At 47.4% G+C, this 18,697-nt stretch overlaps 1 protein-coding gene across 4 annotated transcripts in view; it reads right to left on the bottom strand.

Annotated features, from left to right (window-relative positions):
- Positions 1 to 18,697, bottom strand: part of RIN2 (Ras and Rab interactor 2) — a 112,707-nt gene that overhangs the window by 86,949 nt on the left and 7,061 nt on the right. The window lies entirely within an intron of this gene.

Here is an 18,697-nt window from a genome sequence, read left to right as displayed (position 1 = left end):
CTGTGACCCGGGGAGTCACTGCTCCCTTACACCGTGATGCCTTCTTACCACCAGCACCAGGAGTCTCTGCCCAAGGCCTGCGATGCTCAGTGGCTGGATGAGCTCAGAGCTCAATTGGACTTACTGCATGAGCACCCCGGCTTCATTGCCCTTATGGGGACAACTCTGACCCTCGCTTCACAATCTCCCAGAGGGCGCCAGCAGGACTGAGCCCCAGCAGCTGCCTTCTCTTCTCTGTCTCACTTCCCTACTCTGCTACCTGAGTTTCCTGTGATCACCCCCCAAATAGACGCCTGGCATTCACATCCAGTCTCCGACTCTGCTTCTGGGGAACTCAATCAATGTTTTTCTTTTCACGATAAATTCAGAGCAAGACCTCTCTGGCTACATCCTCCACCTTGGGCAGCCAGGTGCCTTCATCCTCCCTCAGGGCCTTTCCCCCTCCCGAGGGCTCCCAAGCAATGGGTATATACAATGGGTGTCTTGGACTCTTCTGAAAACTCTGCTTATGTTGTGTCCAGAATTGGGCACAGGGTTCCAGTGCCAGTTTGTCCTCATCTCTCCTTTACACAAACAGAACAAGTTTGATTAAAAGGTTTGCAACCTTCCATAGCATTAGAGTGGAATTAACAGAATAATAGCCACTAGTGTTTCTCAAACTGGAATGTGCATGTGCACCATTTGGGAGTCTTGTTAAAATGCAGGTCCTGATTCCTAGGTCCGGGGTAGGGTCTGAGGTTCTGCATTTCTAACAAACTCCTCGGCTGACTGACAGCCCACCCATGGGGGCAAGGTTCCCGTGGTCTGAGAGAGCCCTGAGGGCAAGACCAATCCTTTCGCATGTTTGTATATCCAGTGTCCCGTCCAACTGGCTGCACAGTGCGTGCTGAATATGTATTGGTTAATACTTCAACTCACTAACTTAATTCAGCTGCCCAACTGCAAATAAGGGAACTGCCTCTGTTCAGTGAAAACTTGCAAAGTCCTTCTGATGGTGGGAAAATATACATGTCAGTGCACAGCATGGGTGGACAGGCACATTTGGAATGTGAGTCATTGTCAGCTCACACTTATTGGAGACCTGCTCCTTTGAGGGTATTGGGCTAAGTGGACACTAAAAGAGGTATAACATATTGTTGTCCCTGTCCCAAAAAGGCTTGCACTGTGACTGGGAAGATAAGACAGAGAAAAATAAAAAAATAAAAACACACATGTCTGGTGAGTGGTCAGAGATGGTTAGTAGCACTGATAACTTTAATTTGCTTGACCTAACCCACTTGACATCCCAATAAAGCCCTCCTGATCCTGATTAGACTACACTGTTACTAAAGCCATTTGTCTTGCCAGCCAACAATCATGGGGAGCTGAATTTTGTAAGAGGGACTCAGGCTTAAACTTCAGTTCTAGCGTGCACCCACCACAACACACATGCACACATGCCTTGTGGGTGATGTACCCCTAATCAGAGAAGTTTTAGTATTCTTATTCAGGGCAAGAGAACTAAGAACACGTTCTTTAAAAACAGAATCCAACCCACATTCATCAGCAGCATTACTTAAAATAGCTAAAAGGGGGAAGCAACCCAAATGTCCATCATAAAATGTAGTCTGTACACACAATGGGATATTAATCAACCTTAAAAAGAAAGGAAATTCTGACACATGCCACAACATGGATGAACCTTGAGGATATTATACTGAGTGAAATAAGCCAGGCACCAAAGGACAAATATTGTATGATTCCAACTCTATTCCAGAGGTCCCTAGAATAGTGAAATGCATAGATACATAAAGTAGGAGGGTGGCTGCCAGGGGCCGGGGGAGTAAGGGATGAGAAGTTAGTTTTTTAATGGGTACAGAGTTTCAGCTAGAGAAGATAGAAACATTCTGGAGATGAATGGTATTAATGGTTGTAAAACAATCTGAATGTCTTTAATGCCACAAAATTGTACACTTAAAAATGGTTAAAATTATAAATTATGCATATTTTGCCACAATTAAAAACAAGCCAGAATCCATAAAAGTTAGAAAATGAGGTATCAGAGGTGTTTTTGTTGTTGTTCTTTCACAGATATATGCTACAGAGACAGTCTTTGGAGGAAATAATTTACAATAACTCAGCTCCAGCTTGTAAGTCCTGGGCTCCTCTAAGAAGGTAACAGTCATCTGAAGCAAAGCTCAAGAGGGCCCCGACATGTGAAAAAGCATAACCTCTCAACAACACTGACTCCATACACATGACTGAGGGCTGGCCCTGGGCTAGCAGAGGCAGACAGTGCTTCCTTTTTCTTTAATCCTCACCCAAGGATACATTTTTTATTGATTTTTTTTTTTTTTTTTTGAGAGAGAGGGAGAGAAAGAGAGAGAGACAAACATCGATTGGCTGCCTTCCATATCCTCCTCCCTGACCGGGGATCGAACCCCTAACGTAGGTATGTGTCCTGACCAGGAATCAAACCCCAAACCTTTTGGTGTATGGGATCCGAAACTTTTTGGTGTTTTGAACCATGTTCCAACCAACTGAGCCCCCTTCCAGGACCCAACGGTGCCTCTTGATGCTAGGGAAAAAATGCAGTCCCCTCATCTCTCCTTTGCCTTTCCCACACCTGGGCCTCTTCTGTTTCCTTATGACATCAAACTTTCAGGATGGAAAAGAAGGGCCTGCTGTCCACACACAAAGATGGTTAGGAATGACCATCCCAGCAAAGGATGCCGGGCATTTTTGTAATGTTGGATGAGCCTCTTGGGATCAAACAGCTAGGCTGAGATGGAAAAACACATCTTACAATAGGAACCGGAGACCTGAGATCAGGTCTAGAGCTGGAGAGCTGCGTGGAACCCCACACGTCTTTCTTTTGTGTCTATGAGCAATGCCTGAAAGCTCCCAGGGTTTTGGGTCAGGGCATTTTGGTTCAGATGAGAAACTTATCTATGGTCTAGGATGGGTGATTGAGGAGGGCTTCTGCAGTTAAAGCTGGAGTTTCAGAATCTGCTTTTAACGTTCAACTTAACTCAATTGTCAAAACGTATCCAGTGTGTTTTACTCTGAAATAGGTCCAAGGGGCCATAGGAATCTGCAGGTGAGGTAGTAAAAGCTGAGTTAAAAGCGGTCCCTGCAAGACCTTCAATCAAAGCCACGAGCCCTAACAGGTTTGGCTCAGTGGATAGAGCGTCGGCTTGTGGACTGAAAGGTCCCAGGTTCGATTCCTGTACAGGAGGCAGCTGATCAATGTTTCTATCTCTCTCCCTTCCTCTCTGTAAAAAAATCTATAAAATATATTAAAAAACAACAAACAAAACAAAACACAAAGCCAGGGTCATCCCACATGGCCTGGTCCCAAGGCGCTGGTTGGCTGCTGGGCTCATGTCCTGAGAACCATCTGTTCTGGTAACCACGGGATTGATGTTTTCGACCTCTTATGTAGGTACCATTTAAAACCAGTACAGCTTTGTTGTTTGTGAAGCTGGATACTGATGCAAATTCTTTTCATGTGCATGGTACACTTCAACAAAAAGTTGAACATGTAATAAAATAAAATGAATAAACAGTGCCATTGGTAGACTATAAGGAATCAACACACCTAAATGCATGAGTGAACCTGGGTTGGACCCAGGATGATGGGAAAAGAAATACTGTAAGAACATAACTGGGACAATTACCAAATACTGACTGTGGGCTAGAGCACAGCCTTGAATCAGTGTTTAATTTCTTGGTTTTGATCCTTTCACTGTGATTGTATAAGAGATTGTCCTTCCTCGTAGAAAATACTAAATGCTAAAGGATTTTAATGGCATAATGTCTCCACTGTGTTCTCAAATAGATCAGAAAATGTATTATGTATATAATTACATATAGAAAGACAACTTATATATTTATTGGCTATTTACATATTTATATGTGTGTGTGTGGGGGGGAGAGAGGATGATAAGGCAAATGGAGCAAAATGTAAACAATTGGTGAATCTGGACCTGGAGTAATGCATATATAGAAGTCCTCTGTATTATTCTTGCAACATTTATGGAAATTTGAAATGATATAGTGCATCCATACATGGAAGTATATCATACAAGGAACTCCTTGTACTATTCTTGCAATTCTTCTGTAAATTTGAAATTATATCAATAAAAACCACCTCCCCCATCCTCAGGGTGGAAAAAATTAAAACGATGAACACAGGAATGAAACGCAGGCTTCCAGGGGCCACTTCCCTAATTCCTCCTAGCACATCTCCAGAGCTCACTCTGCACATTCTGATTGTTAGGACATACCTCTTTTGGAAAGTGTGGTCAGCTCCGTTCCTTGTCCTCAAAATCCCTGTGTCCTTGGAACACAAGTCAGAGGAAGTGTGCTTCAGGAGGCCGCACCTCTTCCTGCCCAAGGCGGCTGGGCTCCGAGGCCTGGCCTGCCATGACCCCTGAGTGCACCAACCACACCCAGCTGGCCCCTTCACCAGGGTCCTGCCCAGTGCCCCCGGGAACCAACACTTAGTGGCCACCAGACAGGTCAACTGAACTCACTGATGAGCCCTGAACCTCGTAGTCCCAGTTGGAAGGCCAGCTTGGGCTCCTGCTCCCTGTGGGACCTCAGTTTCTTCGGGTAAAGGAGGCGATGATAACTTGGTGGGAGGATGAACGGGAACTAGCATAAGTAAGTTACCTGGCACAATCGTGGGCATAGAGCCCAATCAAAATCAGTCCAGGTCAGTGGTGGGTGGGCTGTGCAGCGAGTGCTGTGGTGCAACATGCAGAGGCACGCACGTGCACACCAACACACACACACACACACACACACAACAAATACTCATCTTTGATGGACTCAGTCAGCACTTGGCTGTCTAGTTTCCAGAAATAAAACAGTTTTTAATTTCATCATAGAGTTAACTTTTGTTTCACTTGGGAAAAATATAAATTTATTTTTATTTATGTATCAATGGTGGTGGTGGGTCAACATTTGTTAGTATTTGAAAACTCTAAAGACATTTTATGTGGCCTTGGGGGTGGGGCAGGAAAGAATAGTGGAATGAGTGTCAGGGTGAAGGAGACAGTGAAGGGCTCAAAGGAAAGATTATAAAACAGGCTGCTCTGGTGACAGGTGTATTTGTTTTATGATCTTTAGTAGATTACTAGCAAAAATGAGATCAGCACAGTGTTCTCTGTGTGTAGTTTGTTTGTTTGTTTGTTTTTGGTCACCTACACCCAAAGTTCAGCTCCTTCAAATAGTAGATATTTAACAAATGACCTTGAATCTTTCAGGACAGAAGGTAAGTAATTTCTGACACTCCAGCTTGCATCTGAAAAGCTTTGAATTTTTAACCTTGAAGCCTTAGTAATAAATGAAGATGTCTTTGGGTTATATGAATTGTTCTCAACCCTCATTCATTTGCATGCCAGAAATGACTCATTCCACAGCATTATTCTAGTTATCAGAGTTATTTTACCCATTCCCTTTGATGTCCAAAATCTTTCTAAAGTTTCTGTCTAGAACATAACATGACACTTCTTGGATGAGTCTTGCCAGGTCTTTAATTGATAGCACTATGGGTGTGATGAGCAGACCGGATGGAAGCTGTCCGAATTTGGGGAAAATCTCAGGGAGTCCACATCACATGTCACAGAAAAGGGAAAGAAATACATTTTGCTAGTCAACTCAGCTGATGGTAGCTACCACTTAATGAGTGGCTTTCTCTGTAGCAAGTATCATCCATTTTGTCACTTCACACTGTCCTTAGGTGATAGGACAGGGACTTTTTCTATTTTTGTTTTATAGACTAGAGGCCTGGTGAATAAAATTCGTGCACTGGGGCGGGGGGGGGGGTGTCCCTCAGCCCAGTCTGCACCCTCTCTAATCTGGGATCCCTCGAGGGATGTCCAACTGCCCGTTTAGGTGGGATTGGGCCTAAACAGGCAGTCGACATCCCTCTCATAATCCAGGACTGCTGGCTCCCAACCGCTTGCCTGCCTGCCTGATTGCCCCTAACCGCTTCTGCCTGCCAGCCTGATCACCCCCTAACCACTCCCCTGCCAGCCTGATTGACGCCTAACTGCTCCCCTGCTGGCCCAATTGCCCCTAACTGCCCTCCCCTACTGGCCTAGTCACCCCAAACTGCCCTCCCCTGCCAGCCTGGTCACCCCTAACTGTCCTCCCCTGCAGGCTGGGTTGCCCCCAACTGCCCTCCCCTACTGGCCCGGTCACCCCTAACTGCCCTCCCTTGCCAGCCTGGTTGCCCCTAACGGCGCTCCCCTGCCAGCCTGGTCGCCCCCAACTGTCCTTCACTGCAGGCCTGGTCACCTCCAACTGCCCTCCCCTGCTGGCCCGGTCACCCCTAACTTCCCTCCCTTGCCCCTAACTGCCCTCCCCTGCCAGCCCAATTGCCCCTAACTGCCCTCCCCTGCTGGCCTGGTCACCCCCTAACTGTCCTCCCCTGCATGCCTGGTCACCCCAACTGCCCTCCCCTGCAGGCCTTGGTCCCTCCCAACTGCCCTCCCCTGTAGGCCTGATCGCCCACAACTACCCTCCCCTGCTGACCATCTTGTGTGTTGGAGTGATGGTCAATTTGCATATTACCTCTTTATTATATAGGATGAGGAAACTGAGGCTCTGAGAGTTTTTCTCACATCAGGAACCTGGAAGTGGTTGCAACAAGGATTGGCAGCCAGGATTATCATGGTTATAAACCCATGACCTTTCCCCCAATATTTCCCCAGGTGGGGCACACATCTTTTATGCACTAAAAGTGATATTGGGCTGTACTAATTTGAAGAGGTTGGCCTGTGCACTCTGGGAAAGGCTCTGATGGCCGTCCCCGGGATGAACTTACCAGCTTCATCTCAGACTTGGAGGCTCTCCCGGGACCCATTCCCCTCCTCTGAGCTCAGCCTTCCTGCATCTCTGTATCTGCTTTGGCTCCTGGGTGCTTCCTTACCTCTGCTGATTACAGAATATGAGGCTGCTCTCTGTGTCCAGCTGAAGGCTTGACCAAAGCCAGGGCTTCCAGGGTGGGGAAGTTTTCCTGGTGAGAGCCGGCAGCCTTATCTAGAGCTGCTCCTCACCTGGATACCGAGCCACCCTTCCTGAGAAAGGCTCTGAGAGTCTCCAATGTGTGTGTCATATCAGAGGTCTCTGCACACACTCACTTTTTATTTCCTTTGTCCTCACATGGGCTTATCCTACCTTTTAAACATAAGGAATACTTTGTGCAAAAATCAGGAGACTAACATAAAACCCAAGCTCAAGTTTAAAAGTTCAAAGGTTTCTAGTTTGTTGAAAATTAGAAACACAGCTGTCATGGTGATCCTCAGTCTTTATTTATTTTTTATTTAAAATCATTTTTTAATTTTTTAATTACAGCTGTCACTCAATATTATATTAGTTTCAGGTATATACCTCAATGATTAGACATTATATAACTTACTAAGTGACCATCCCAATAAATCTTGTACCCATATGAAACCATACAGTTATTATAATACTAGAAGCCTGGTGCACGAAATTCGTGCATGGGGGGTGGAGGGTCCCCTCAGCTCAGCCTATGCCCTCTCGCAGCCCGGGACCCCTTGGGGAATGTTTGCCTGCTGGCTTAGGCCTGCTCTCTGCAGGGATCGGGCCTAAGCTGGCAGTCGGACATCCCTCTTGAGGTCCAGAACCCCTCGCTCCTTACTGCCCGCCTGCTCGCTGCTCCTTACCACTTGGCTCGCTGCTCCTTAGTGCTACAGTTCAGTTCCTCCCCATATGTCCCTGGTGCCTTTCGAGCTGCTGTCCCAGCACTAGAACTCAGAGTGAGTGAGTCTGAGTAAGTCCATGTGCAGGCCCTATAAAAGGAACTTACTGGGACTCCAGCAACCTTCCTTCTCACTCAGCCACAATCCCACTGATTTTTTGAGGCAGAATTTATGGAGACTTCTATTTTTGGCACTGCAACTTTTCTTTCTGGGCTGGATTGCCTGGTATGGGGCTGGGACCCCTCATTCTTCAGCCAAGATATTCCTCCTGATTTTTACCTGCCACACGTGGGAGTGGACCAACCCATTTGGCATCTCTGCCTTTCCTACCAGTCTTGATGTGGCTTCTTATTTATATCCTTAATTGCAGGACTTCCATTCAACTAGATTTCAGGTGGTTCTGAATGATGGTTGTTCTGTAGTTTAGTTGTAATTTTTACTTGGGTGTGCTCCAATACAGACCCCAAATGTCAGTTGCCATTTATCAACTTTCCCCTGGGTTAGCTTTACTGGTTTACAGTATCCACCTGGCCCCTGTAGGCACCTGAGGTTGAGGCCTCCACCTCCAGTGTATTCAATCTAGCTATTTCTGATGAACTCTATGAGGCAGGTAATGTGATTCAGGAAAGAGTGGACCCTGCCCCCAGAGACCAACCTCTTACTGACCCTGGCATGTATTCATTTGTAAACTGAAGATACTGCTACCCACACACAAGATTGCCTTTGATAATTCAGTGACAAAATGCAATTAGCTCCCAAGTCAATGGGCAGCAAACCTTTTCCACAGAGGACCAGAGAGTCAATATTTTAGGCTTTCGGCACAATACAGTCTCTAAATCAACTCAGTTCTGCAGTTGTGGAATAGAAGCAACCATAACCAATACATAAATGAAGGGGTATGGCTGTGTCCCAATTATAAAAGCAGGCACCCAGCCAGATTTTGGCCTGTGGGTCACAGTTTGCTGACTGTGTTAAGTGAATGTCTTGTTCCTTCAGCTGCTCCCCTCCAATCCAATCCACATATTTCAGGTACAGTAGTTATTTCAAATGCATGGGGCAGGCATGTACAACAAATAAATAAGAGTTTGCAATCTTCCTTTCTTTCAGGTAGGAAGTCAGCTCTGGCCAAGTGTTTGCTGTGTGGATTCTAAGGATCAGAGAAGAAAACCATAAAGCTTGAGACTCCAGACAGACCAAAACGATCTTCACAATAAAGCCAAGAAGGTCGGGGGTGAGGCAGAGTAAAGAAAGATGACTGCCAGACTCAGGGAGAAGTTCTGAGAGAGTGGAGAGGGACATTTCTGGAGGGAGTTGCTGGGCACCTGGACTAGGTACAGAGAAGGACCAGCAAGCTGACTGCAAGGGTGTTGGGTGGGAGGCTGACTCTGGTGTCCTTTAAGGGACAACAGGGAAGGTCTGAATTGCACTTTGGTTTTCTTGGTCAGCTGTAATCCTTGCTAATGCCCCAACAAGGTTTGTGAGGCTTGCACATATGTTGGATTGTGTCATTCCCATCCTCAAAACCCTTCATGGCTTCCAATTGGAGTAATAATGAGGTCTTAACTTCTCCCCTCCCACCCTTACTACATGCCAGTCCCCATCCCCCACTGTCCAGTATGCTCCCTACCCTGTTCTTTCAGTGTCTTGGGCACTGTTCCCTGGCTTTTGCATGTGCGTCCCCTTTACCTGGGAATGTTTTCTCCTTGACTCTCCTGAAGAGTTATGCTTAAATGCCACCGCCTCAAGAAGCCCTCCCCAATCATCCACTCAGGCAGCCCTGTAAATTCAGATTTCCCTAATTATTATCTATTTTTCCCATCATTGCAAACTCAGCACCAGGAGAGGTGCTGCCATTATGGGTGCTGAGTCATTACAGACCGAATAAATGAATAATATATGTATAATAGACTTATATGTGCATTACACATATCTTCATCCATTCAGCCATATGTATTGAACCCCTATTATTAATGGCCAGGTACTAAGCTAGTTCCAGGTGACACACATTCAAGACAGTGCATGCTAAATACATGCACACACTTTTCTTGCTTTCATTTCTTCTACTTCTGGAAGGCCTGCCCCAGAGTCAGAGAGACCTCAGAAATGGGCCACTTCCTAATTTCCATTGCAGTCCAGGAATTGTCAACCTCATTGGAAATTTGGGGCCAGATAATTTGTTGTGGGAATTGCTCCTGCATTGTAAAAGCCAGCCAATAGCACCTCCACCCAATTTGTCACAACCAAAAATATTTCCAGATAACTAGTAGCCTAGCCTGAACTAACTGGCTATCCTGGACCAGAACTCCAAGTCACCTGCATCTATGATACCTCACCCTCTCCACAGAAACAAGCCCAGAATCTGGAAGCAGAATGAGAGTGTGAGAAAGGCTCCTGGCATGCTCCCACCTGAACATAAATAATGATGAGCACACAATGAAAACAGACGATTCCATTCCACAAGGCCCCTAGGGACCAGGTCTAAGACATGGCAGAACACAGGCCACTCAGACTATCAAAAGGAACGGCCCCATTCTGTCACACACTGAGTGTCCGCTGCTGCTTTACCACTGAGGCCTCTGGATCCTTTAACTCCACCTGAATTCTAGATAAAATTTACGCAACTACCCAATCACTGAATTGTCCTCACTTCCTGATAACATTCAACTCCTTCTTCATGGTTGCCAGATAAATCACAGGATGCCCAGTTAAATTTGAATTTCAGGTAAACAATGGGTAATTTTTTAGTATATTTATGTCCCAAATACTGCATATACTTATGCTATAGCTGAAATTCAAATTCAGATGAGTGTCCTGTATTTTTATTTGCTAAATCTGCAACCCTTCCTTCCTTGTAATTAACCAGCATAAGCCCAAATGCTATAATAAGCCCCCCTCCCCCAACTCCCATATACTGAGACCTTCTCCCACCCCTACGTAGTTCTTCTGGTGTGTTCTCCCAGGCTGCAGCTAGCTAGTAAATCTAATTCTGATGAAGTATGTATTGTAGCTGGTGTTTTAGAAGAACAATCCCCACTTTTTGAGGCAGGACACTGAGAGGCAGCCATCTGAAAGGGACTGCTGTGGTTGGCCAGAAGGGGGCACACTTGTAGCACCTGTGTGTGGGTAAATGGTCTCATCAGGTGTGAGAGGCTTAGGGGGGAGATTTTGCCTCAGTCTGTCACAGCTGAATCACCCTGCCTCTAAGGATCTCCATGGGTGTGTGGGTGTGTGTGTGTGTGTGTGTGTGGCGCAGCCACTTCTCAGGGAGCAAACAGAATGTGGAGATGTAGTGGGAAAGCAGAGAGAAAAAAATAGAGCATCTTATTAGATGGTGGCAATAGCACCAAGGCTTACAGAGAATGGGTGACTGAAGTCTGATGTCTGAACTAACTGGTGAAACCCAGGGTTCTAATGACTTTGATTAAATTTAGTTTTGAGTCTTACCTTCAGAGAATCCCCCCCCCTCTCTCTCCCTCCCCCCCCTCTCTCTCTGTCACTAACCTTTCCCCAGGATAATGAGCAACCTGAGGCCCCCCCATGGCAGCAGGAGACAGTAGTCCACTTGATCTAAATTATGTTTCTGTACCTCAGCCTAAGGTGAAATAACCGCATAGCTACTTCCCCCTGAAACCAGACAGAAGGATGCCGCAAAAGACCTCTGAGCTGCCCTCAAGACCTGAAGAAATGACTCATCACTCTCACCTCATAGCTCTCAGCATGACCCCTAACCCCCAACCTATGGTGTCTTGTGATTTTGCCCTATATAATCCGTAACCTACACGCCCATCGGGGAGATGGGCCTTACCTTCCCATTCTCCTGGGTGGTGCCATTCATCAGTAAAATAAGTTAGTGGGTTTTATTTCTTCACTGTGACGCTCAGTGCCCAGTGTTTGGCTCTGCTAGCGCTGGGTGGGCGGACTCTTTCTCTTCTAGAACACTGGTGCTCACAGCCCAGCTGGGATGGTGATATTACTCCATTTTCCAGGCAGGGACATGAAGCCAGGTCTAGAATGCAGACATTTCTATGCTTTTTGTGTTGTCCTGTTCACTCATAGAACAGTAGTTCTCAAACTTGAATCCCCTGGCAGGCTTGTTAAAACAGATGCGTGGGCCCCACCCCCGGAGTGTCCAACTCACTGGTTCTTGGGTGGAATCCAAGGATCTATATTTCTTAGAAAGTTTTTGGTGAAGCTGCTGCTGGAAGCTGGCACTACACTTTGAGAATCACTGCTCTAGGCTGCCTTGCTAACAAGCTCTGAGCGATGCCAATGCTGGCCACCTAAAGATGATTTAATTATCTGTTTGACTTTCCTATGGGCTATTTTTATTGCCTTTTAGGACTTTAACTGGTTTTGATTTTAACTCAGCTAACTTATCACAGAATGTCTAAGTCAACTACAAATACATTAATTGTCAAAGTGCTCTTTGAACTAGTTTTGCACCTGTTTCCTGGTTTTGAATAAAGTCTGACAGTAGTTCATTCTAATTTATATGAGAGTCATGTTTTAACTTTCTGAAAATTACACATTTGACACAGCTTCAACTCTACACTCCCTCCTGTGCATCCTCCTAATTATGAAAACTCAGAATTTCAACTAAGCCTGGAGAAAATAGGTAGTTGAGAAGAACTGGAGGAATCTATTTCATTCCTGATTTTTTTAAAAAAAAGTTGCCTGAAGCAAGTGAGAATGTGTTGAGCCCCAATGGGCAACATGTGGTATCAGAAATGGATGGCCAAAATGTGCTGGAAAAACTACCCTATAAAATTATGAAATCCGTTGCCTTTTTGGAAATAAGAACAGGAATCATTGTCCAATAAGTTCATGGCATCCCTACAAAGTCATGCCCTAGAGCAGGGGTGGGCAAACTTTTTGACTTGAGGGCCTCAATGGGTTCTTAAACTGGACCGGAGGGCCGGAACAAAAGCATGGATGGAGTGTTTGTGTGAACTAATATAAATTCAAAGTAAAGGAGCGGAGGGGAGAGCAAGAGAACCCTCCGCTCTTTCGGCTCCGCGGGCCGGATAGAACAGCCGAACGGGCCGGATCCAGCCCGCGGGCCGTAGTTTGCCCACGGCTGCCCTAGAGGCTTGATCTGTGTCCTGGATGTGTTTGGAGAAGATGGTGAAAGAGATGCATGTGTATCTGAAAAAAGCCAACCCCTCTCCTGAGAGCCGCTGTCCCCACTGCCTCTCCAGCAGGGGTTTCCTGGGAGTTCTGCCTGAGAAAGGAGGAAAGAATCAGAGCGGGACCCTCAGGAGGCCATGAGGGTGGGGGTTCCACAGGAGAGAGTCAGGCCAGGTCTGATTCTCATCCCTGCTACAAACTACCCAGCCTTGTCACGTCAGCCTCCGGGGCCTCAGTTTCCCCATCTGTAAAAGGAGGAGGTTTAGACTCAGTGTAAACCTTTGCTGTCCAATACAGCAGCCACCAGGCCACATGTGGCTACTGAGCACTAGAAATGTGGCTAGTCCGAACTGAGACGTGCTCAGTGTAAAATACGCACTGATTTTCAAAGGTATGGTACAAAAAGTGTAAAATATCTAGTTAATATTTTTATATTTTATTACATGTTGACATGAAAATATTTTAGATATACTAGGTTAAATAAAAGATATTATTTAAATCATTTTATTTGATTTAAAAAATATATATTTTTATTGATTTAGAGAGGAAGGGAGAGAGAGAGAGAGAGAGAGAAACATCAATGATGACAGAGAATCATTGATTGCTTGCCTCCTGCATGCCCCCTGCTGGGGATTGAGCCCCAAACCTGGGCTTGAACCCTGACTTGGAATCAAACTATGACCTCCTGGTTCATTGGTCGATGCTCAATCACTGAGCCACACCAGATAGGCTGTTTGTGTGTGTGTGTGTGTTTTAATGTGGCTACTAGAACATTTAAAATGACATCTGTGGCTTACTTTGTAGTTCGTGAGACAGCACTGCTAAGGCCTGTACAGCTGTAAGTGCCTAGGAAGTATCTAAGAAAAAGTTATTTGTTATTTGTGGAAAACAAAAGACACACAAACATTGATGTGAGATATGCTTTGCAATATTATTATGAACTAGAGGCCCGGTGTATGAAATTCATGCACGGGGGGGGGGGTCCCCCCCCTCAGCCCAGCCTGCACCCTCTCCAATCCGGGACCCCTTGGGGGATGTCCGACTGCCAGTTTAGGCCCAATCCTTGGGATCGGGCCTAAACTGGCAGTCGGACATCTCTCTCACAATCCTGGACCACTGGCTCCTAATTACTCACCTGCCTGCCTGCCTGGTCACCCCTAACTGACCCCCTGCCAGCCTGATCACCACTCACTGCCTTTGTGTGCTGGCCTGATTGCCCCCAACTGCCCCCTCCCTGCCGGCCTGGTCGCTCCTAACTGGCCCCCCCTGCCGGCCTGGTCACCCCTTACTGCCCCCCCCTGCTGGCCTGGTCACCCCTAACTGTCCCCCTCTGCTGGCCTGGTCACCCCCAACTGCTCCCCTGCCAGCCTGGTCACCCCCAACTCCCCCCCCACCCCCGCTGGCCTGGTCACCCTTCATGGGCCCTCCACCGGCCTGGTCGCCCCATGCAGCCTGCTATTCAGTTGTTTGGTCGTCCCTCACTAACCACCCTGCTGGCCTGGTCATCCCACGCAGCCTGCTTGTTCAGTCATTTGGTTGTCCCTCACTAACCCCCCTGCCGGCCTGGTCGTAGACAGCCATCTTGTGAGGGTGTGAGGGTTAATTTGCATATTACCTCTTTATTATATAGGATAGCTATTGATATGTTAATTGTTCTAACCAAACCTCTAATCACTATTTTATTCCCACTGCAAGGTGCCTTCCTGGTCATAGACTGGTACATGGTGCCTCCCTGGACACTTGGTATGGTACATGACGTCTATTCACTGTTCAGGAGTCAGGTAGGAGACCAAGGGCTCAACACTCACATCTATGACTTTTAAACATCCATGGATCCATGTAAGGATTTCTTCAATTAAATTACTGAGTAAAATGTGATTTGGGGTCCATCCATTATTTTTCAAGCCCCTGCCATCTCCATCCCATCACACAACAGTGAATTGCTGTCCAGGGCTGTGCATGCAGAGAAATGGCTACTCACATAAAGAGCAGCCTGAAAACTCGCTGAGGCCCAAGGTGTGCAATGGTGCCAGTTGTGGATGGCTGGAAATTTGCCTGCAGATAGAATTTTTGAAAGCACAATAACTTTTCAAATGCCAAGGAGAGATTGATAGTTACAGGAAGTCTGTTGTGGTGAAGTGAATCATCACTCCTGGTTTATCTGTTTTGTGGAGTTAGATTTTAGCAATTAGGTTTCTTCAAATGAGCCACACTTCTGTTCTTTATGGTGGCAGAGAGCTCTCCTCCGGCTTCTCTGAACCATGACCCAGGCTTTCCATTTCTGAGAGACAGCCATGTTGAGCCTGTTACAAAAACTGTGCACAATGACCAGAAGAGGGTTCCTCTCACTGAGCCTCTGCTGCTGAGCTGGGCCCTCGAACACCCCAGGTTGTGTGTGAACCCACACTCAGGTCACCTCCCCACTGAATGAGCAGTTTGGAGGCACAGGAGAGCAAGGTCCCTAAAATCAAAACACATTTCTTCCTGGTCAGCTAAGACCAACTGTTTCCCTGTCACTGAGGCAAAGGGAGGAAGGAAGCAGGCACTCAGAGAGGAGGAACACCACCAACTTGTAGGCTGAGGGCAGGCTCCCCGAGGCACTCCTGGGAGAAATTAGAATTGCTATGTGGATAAGTCCCACTGATCCTTCCTGGCATTGTTCTGTGCTATAAGGGGGTCAGGAATGTGGCAACAAAAAGACAAAACAAATCCCCTCATGGCAGAGTTCAGAGTTCAGAGTGCAAGTTTACTTCCTGGCTCTACATTGGGGCCACAGCTAAGCCTTCATACACAACATTTCTACCATAATTTAACCTTTAGACAAAAATAAAGGTAGATACCAGCTCCACCTTGAGAGCTCCATTGTCAGGGGATAAAATGGGTGTACCCCACCTGGAAGGGTAAGTGGGAGCCTGATGGGGAGAGGTGGAGGGTGAGAGAGAGGAGGCAGGTGGGCAAAGTCCAGAATGTGGGCATGAGCCGGTTTGGGCCACGAGGACCCTTGGAAGAAGAGCTGAGGAGAAGGCGGAAGCACAGCTTGCAGGGGAAGAGTGCAGACCTGGTGCTGGGCCCAGATGGAGCCCAAGTCTGCGGAGGTAACGGGATGGATGTCGTGGTTCGAAATAAAGCAAGCTCACATGTTCAGGGACAATGCAGATGGATCACGAGCATTGCCCATCGTGCCCACAAATGAAGGAATGAGAACCCAAGTAGGGAGGTAATGTAGGAAAGGGAGGAAGGGTGTAGATGTTGGAGACTTGAGGGGTATTTGCCAGCACTGGACACCTGGATGGTGTGGGCACAGGGGTGGCTTGGAGGAAGCTGTGGAGCTCAGGAAAAGGAGGGATCAAAGATTACTTTGAGCTTCTCTGCCCTAGTGCAGAACCATCTAGAACTTTACCAGCCTAGGCAATGTTGTTCTTACACAATCCCTTTCACAAAGTGCATCCTTGAAATATGACAGCAATAGGTGTCCACCCCCATTACTTAGGGGCAGGTGACTGGCTGCCTCGTCCAGGGCATCGCTGGACTCCTCCGTGTATTTTCACAGAGACCTTATAGAGCGGGAAGATACTGTTTCCCACAGGTGGTGGAGGAAATTAACAATGGCGCTGGGAAGGACTCTGACGTGTTGGCCCAGCAGCACAGGATTTCTGTGGTCAGGGTTCCAGGATGTAATTCTACATGAACAATAACCCTGGGCACTCTCATTACCCCAGAATGCTCAGACAATCAGTGCGTTATCCACCACTCTGTGTCCTGTGACTTATCTGAGTCATTTCCATGAGCCAGGACAGATAGGAAGCCACAAATCAAGGCTTGCTTCTAGTGGTTAGCAACTCCAGTTTAAATACACCAGAAACTGGATGGGGGGAACATAGTGATGTAAAAGAGGCCCAATGATTGCCTTTCAGTTATCTACGCTTTACACAAAATCACAGGAGCCCTAATAAGCAAGAAAAGCGTAACAAGCATGTGGAATTCAGCTGTGAGCCAAGAACGTGACCGAGAATTTTCATGCTTTATAGTGGATGTGGAGAATGACACTGCAGTAGCTGAAGAGTCTCTTCGAAATGTAGCCCTACCCACATTCCTGGGAAATAGAGAGTCAATATCAGCTCTCCAACCAAAAGCCACTTCCTCAGGAAAGATTTCTCTAGAACCCTGCATTATGTTATACTAGTGGCCTGGTGCACGAAATTCGTGCATGGGGGGGGGGGGGCGGGGTGTGTTCCTCAGCCCAGCCTGCACCCTCTCCAATCTGGGACCCCTCGAAGGATGTCCTACTGCCAGTTTACAGGGATCGGGCCTAAACCGGCAGTCAGACATCCCTCTCACAATCCAGGACTGCTGACTCCAGCCACTCACCTGCCTGCCTGCCTGCCTGATTGCCCCTAACCCCTCTGCCTGCCAGCCTGCTCGCCCCCATCTGCCCCTTGCTGCCGGCCTGCTCGCCCCCAAATGCCCTCCACCAGCCTGATCACCCCCAAATGCCCCCGTGCCAGCCTGCTCACCTCCAACCACCCCTCCTGCTGGCCTGCTCACTCCAAACTGCCCACCCCTGCTGTCCTGATCACCTCCAACTGACCCCCACTGATGGCCTGCTCACCCCCAACTGGCCCCCCTGCTGGTCTGCTTACCCCCAACGACCCCTGCCATCCCATCCTGGCCTGATCACCCCCTGGCAACCCAAGGTCCCAGCCCCTCCTTTTTTTTTTTTTTTTTCAGCGCCTCCTTGAGCGGAGGCCAGGGCCAGCTGGAAGCAAGTATCTAGGATTTATTTATCTTCTATAATTGAAACTTTGTAGCCTTGAGCGGAGGCCAGGGCTAGCCAGGGCAGGCAGGAAGCTTGGCTTCCTCCATTGCCGGGGCAACCCAGCCTCCTGCTTGCTCCAGCTCCGTGGCTGGCCGCCATCTTGGTTGGGTTAATTTGCATACCCACTCCTGATTGGCTGGTGGGCGTGGCTGGTAGGCATAGCAAAGTGATGGTTAATTGCATGTTTCTCTTTTATTAGTGTAGATAGTCTCAAAGCCCCTTTTATTTCTCACATGAGGCACTGTTTTCTCTTATGATTTATTACTATGGGTTCAGTGTCATGATTATTTGATTAATATCTTTCTTGCTACCAGACTGAAACCTCGCTGAGGTCAGGGATGGCTTCTGGTTTTTCTCTCCGCTGTGCCATGTACAGAGGCTGGCTAATTAAAAGCTGTCAACACTTAAAATATAAAAGAACTAGGAATAAAACAAGGCCCAGTGCATCCCAGGATGTGCTGAGTGACAAACCATCTCAACAACTGAACTCTAGCATTTTAAAAATGATCCTCTAAGGAGCCAATATTAAATGTCCAAAGGGCAGTTTACTTCATCCTTGCAGATAATTACATGCCTAAATTATGAAATAATTAATAACTAATATAATTTATTTAAATTATGATTAACTAGTGGTCCAGTGCATGAAATTCGTGCATGGGGGGGGGGGCGTGTTCCTCAGCCCAGCCTGCACCCTCTCCAATCTGGGACCCCTCGAAGGATGTCCTACTGCCAGTTTACAGGATCAGGCCTAAACCGGCAGTCAGACATCCCTCTCACAATCCAGGACTGCTGGCTCCAGCTGCTCACCTGCCTGCCTGCCTGCCTGCCTGATTGCCTCTAATCACTCTGCCTGCCAGCCTGCTCGCCCCCAACTGCGCCCCCCGCCAGCCTGATCACCCCAACTGCCCTCTCTGCTGGCCTGCTCACCCGAACCTTCCCTCACCACTGGCCTGCTCGCCCCCAACTGCCCCCCTGCTGGCCTGCTCACTCCAAACTGCCCTCCCCTGCTGTCCTGATCACCTCCAACTGACCCCCA

The sequence above is a fragment of the Plecotus auritus genome (assembly GCF_963455305.1).
Source record: "Plecotus auritus genome assembly, chromosome: 8".
Lineage (NCBI taxonomy): Eukaryota > Metazoa > Chordata > Mammalia > Chiroptera > Vespertilionidae > Plecotus > Plecotus auritus.
The sequence above is the reverse complement of the archived record's forward strand: the minus strand, read 5'-3'. Positions and strand labels throughout refer to the sequence as shown.